A 4,915-nucleotide genomic window follows, 5' to 3' on the forward strand; every position below is an offset into this window, starting at 1 on the left:
CGGAATTGTCAGATAGCTGCGGAATCAAGGAAGTTTCTGCAGCTAAGTTGCAAAACCTTATTTGAACAGGATACAGTGTTTTGAAGACCACTACAAAGCATAACCAGACAATTTTGGACAATTTGAACCTATCAAAGCAGTTGAGTTTCATTTTTTCATTTTTTTTTTTTATTGAATCAATTGAAATGTTTGAAGTTTATTTTGTCTCCTATTTTTTTTTTTTTTAACAATTCTTTTTCTGATCCTCCAGATCACACGGAGTGCGGGAGGAGAGCATACTCAAGAATTATTATTTTGTCTTTTTTTACTTAACAATCCTTTTTCTGATCCTCCAGATCACACAAAGTGCAAGAGGAGAGCATACTCAAGGATTATTAATTTTTTTTTTAGATGTAAGAAATAAGGTCTCCTAATTACACTTCCCCGGCAATGGCGCCAAAATGTCTAGTCAATTTAACATCTTAAATTGCTCTACATAAATTATCAATCCAGGTATCGTAAACTGATGAAGTGTGGTGCACTATATGTGCTTAGTTAACCTCTTTCTTACTTCGTTGTTTTATAAAGTTATAATGTTCAACTCTTCCTAACCCTCTGCTTCCAACATATAGTACTATGTTAAGCACGATTAAGAAGTAGTCAAAAATAAGTCCAAAAAGTAATCAAGCTCTAAGGTGACAAGTAAGAAAAACCACTTTAAAGACCAGTTATAATGTTCAACTCTTCCTAACTCTCTGCTTCCAACATATAGTACTATGTGAAACACGATTAAGAAGTAGTTAGAAATAAGTCTAAAAAGTAATCAAACTTTAAACTTGCAAAGAAAGAGCTTGAAAGAAATAACTTGAAATGAAACTGAAAGCAAAGCATAAAAACCACTTTCTAATGGCACTAGACACCATTCATGCTGCTGCAAATAAAAAGGTAAGAAAATCACTTTAAAAACCAATGATAATGTTTATCTCTTCCTAACTCTCTGCTTCCAACATATGGTACTATGTAAAACACGATTAGGAAGTAGCTAGAGATGAGTTTAAAAAGTGATCAAAAATGAGAAAAATCCACTTTAAAGACTAGTTATAATATTCAGCTCTTTCTAACTCTCTGCTTCTAACATATGGTACTATGTAAAGCACGATTAGAAAGTAGTTAAAGATTAGTCTAAAAAGTACTCAAAGCCAGCTGTAATTTATTAGTATTCTGATCTCTAAAAGATAAACAATTTATGATAAAGAGACCATCAATATGTTAACATACAACTTTGAGAAACTAAACTAGAAGTAAGCTAGAAAATCAAAGTAAAGGCAGCAACTTTGAATCTGTCAACTGAAAATACCATTAGATATAAAGCAAATACAACAAAGACACATAATCCCGGGAGAAAATAAAATGCAGTAATTCAAACTGTACAAGGCAGGGGCCCCCTACTACCTATGAAATCAAAGCAAAATTAAACACACTTACATAAATTAAAATTGCATGAATGAAAATCTAATCTACCTTACATTCTACAAAGCAATATTTACAAAATGAAATCTAATCTACTTACATCCTAATATGCTCCATGACATCTACTTCACATCTCCTTCCATGTTGAGAACATCAAAGCTTTATTCAATTTCTTCAAAAGTGCAAAGTACAACAAAGCTCTCCAAAGCTTTCAAAAGCCATGGGACTAACAAACTAAAAGGACTAAGAAAAGACTAAAGGAAAAGACTAGCAAATGAAGGAGAGAGATCTCCTATTTATACAAAAAGATGAGAGTCATCTCATTAATGATAGTCCATGAATCTCTCCCTCTACCTCTAGAGTCCTAATCAAAATAGGAACTGATAAGACACATGTCTTTTTAGAGTTACAATACAATTAGGAGATGTGACACATATCCTCATGATCCCATGATTCTTTTCAACCAAATTCGAATTTGGCCTTAGAGTGCCACATAAGGGTCTTCTAGAAGTCTCCTTTCAACCTACACATGTCAACAATCTCAACCCATTTGTTAGTTATAAGCATATGCACTTTATTTTCTAATGTTTAACCACAAATTCACTTAAAAGGCTTAGAAATAATAAATATTGGAAAAACATAAAGGTGGCCCAATAATAATGAAAGTGGGATGAATGTGGTGACATAGTAGTGAAATGGAGGTGAAATGGAGGTGATATAATGGACATAATAGTGAAAGTATAATGCAAATGAATGACATTTTCAAGACTCAATTTAACATTATAAATTAAATCCTATAATATATAAATTAATAATATTATATACTTGACAATTAATGACATCAATTTAGGAACCCTAAATTGACTAAACATTTTAGGTGATGGGTATAAATAGAAGTTTTCTTGGGTTTACTAGGTATAACAGTTTAGGAATCTATAAGGTGTAAAGTAGATCCTCGTAAACAGATGGCCAAACTTCATGAAACTGCCCTTTCCAAAAAGGAGGAAAAACAAAAGCAAAAAGTACCAAAAGAAAAACAGAGTACCACCTCTGTAAGAAGGAGCAGCAGATTACAAAACAGAAAAGTAGGGGCCACAAAGGGTAAACAGTCATTCTTCATTGACTTAAGCTCACCTCAAAAAGGTGCTACAAGTCCTGACTTGGAGAAAAGTCCTTCACACGCTGAGAATGTAGAGACTAGTCCTCCATGGGAGGAAAGTCCTTTTGAACATGAACTTGAGCATGAACACGGATCTGAATTTGATTATGAACCAAGTCCCAAAAAGTCACCTGAGGTTGACCCGGAGCAGCAAAAAGTGTATAATTATCTGGAGACATTGGAGCAAGCAGCTGCTGGCCCAAGCAATGTTCAACCTTTAGAGCAACAAGTCCACTCCTTAAAATAGGAAATTTTTGAGATTGAGGTTCTAAATCGACATATCATGCAAGAAAATGAAAAGTTGAAAGAGCAAGCCAAATTGGACAAGATGATTCATGATAACACCATGTTACATTTGGGCCTGTGGCAAAGAAGTAACAAAAAGTTAAGGAAGAAATGCAAAAGGCTAGACAGAGCCTTGATCAACCTAAAGTTCAGATGCTTAGTAAAGAAGCCAAGGGTCAATGTGTCTACACAGAGAAAGAAGAGGAGATTGGATGTCTTGGCAGAAGCATCACAGCAGGTTGATTAATCAGTGTTTTTGCATGAGGACATGCAATGCCCTCGTAGTGGGGGTATGTAGAGCCTCTACTTTACACCTTATCATCCATCATTACCTACTGTTTTCATCACTTTCCTCTCTCTTTTGCCTCATTTTCCACCCAGATCATTACATTAGTTGTCATTAAACATAATCAAGTGAGCTTTGCTAATGGGTGACTGATTTTTTTAGTTTTTGACATATTTGCAGAGATTCCGCAGCTGTCTAGCAATTCCGCAGCCATTCAGCAATTCCGCAGCCATCTGATGATTCCGCAGCCATTTTGTTGATCTCAAGGTTCCACGTGCTATTTTGCAGAACGAGCCACGTGGGCATGTTGGAATATATGTGCTCGAGGTTCCTGTGCCATCAGTTCAGGCAGCCACGTCATCTGTACCTCCGGTCAAAGGGGGTCAAGTTACGGTCAAATAAAGGCAGCTTAACGTTGATGCGTAAGCTGTTTGGTCACGTCGGTGGAAAAGATGACTTGTCCGTGTTTTGTAAGCCGTGGGGAACATGATCCAATGCTGGATTCATTGCCCATAACGACCAGGACCTCCAGCTCGACCATGAATCATATGACGTGTTCACTGCACCTTTAATACGCATGATATTCAGTTTATTTTCTGTTTTATGCTTTACGCATTAGGCCATCTTGCAGATGCCTATAAATACTTGCGTCTACGTACGCTTATGTTAACTTTTTGGCTGTTGTAGTTTATGAACTTGTGAGAATTTTAGCACCTTTCTGAACTCTGTTTTTATAGAGCTGTTCCAGCACTTTTGACTATGTATTTCTGCATATGAAGTAATGGAAACAATGTTGTTTTGAAGTTTTAAAGCATCTGAGTTTTCTGTGGGTTGTATGGATGGAGGGCCCCCGTTCATGACTGCCCTTGTATAAGTATTTCATGTTTATACTTCTGCAATTTCTTTATTTCACATACAGCATTTCCTTTTCTTGAGTTATGTACAGCTTAATTTCTTTTCATTGCTGTAGCCTTTATTTTCACTGATCAGATTTGCTTCTTTGCAGGTTTTTAACCCGGGAATTGAGTGTGTTGTATTTGCTTTAATATCTAATGGTAGTTGCAGTTGTCTTATTCGTAATGCTGCCCTTTTTACTCTGTTTTCTAGATTAGTTTTTTTAGCTTAGTTTTACAAGCTAGATGCTAACTAATTTATGCTCTCTTTATCATGAATGGTTTATCTTTCAGAGAACAGAACACTAATTAATTGCAGCTTGTTTTTAAGTAGTCTTGGCTTGTGGCACTAATACTTTTTCCACTTGTTACACATAATCACATATGTAGGAAGCAGTATGATGGAAAAAGCTTAGTAGTGTTATAATTTGTCATTTAGAGTTTTTATCAATTCTTGGATTTGTCTTCAACTATTTCCTAATCATGTTTTACACAGTACTATGTGGTAGAAGCAGGGAGTTAGGAAGAGATAACCATTATCATCAGTCCTTGAAGTGATTTTCTTGTTTCTTTTATTTGCAGCAATATGAGTAGAGACTAATGCCATTAGAACATGGTCATTTACTTTCAAGTCATTTCAAGTTATTCATTTCTTTCAAGTTCTTTTCCTTTACAAATTCAGCAAGTAATTAGAAATCACCAATCACACACTTTCACTCATCTAGAACTCACTTTTCACACACTTGCACTCATCTATCTATAATCATCATTCCATTTTAGGAAGATAAATCAACCACAAACAACACCCCCAAACGACAAAAACTCTAAGAGGTTGCTTAAGTA

This window comes from Pinus tabuliformis, chromosome 9 (assembly GCF_031772625.1).
Source record: "Pinus tabuliformis cultivar Carrire ecotype Pingquan chromosome 9, CPIR1, whole genome shotgun sequence".
Lineage (NCBI taxonomy): Eukaryota > Viridiplantae > Streptophyta > Pinopsida > Pinales > Pinaceae > Pinus > Pinus tabuliformis.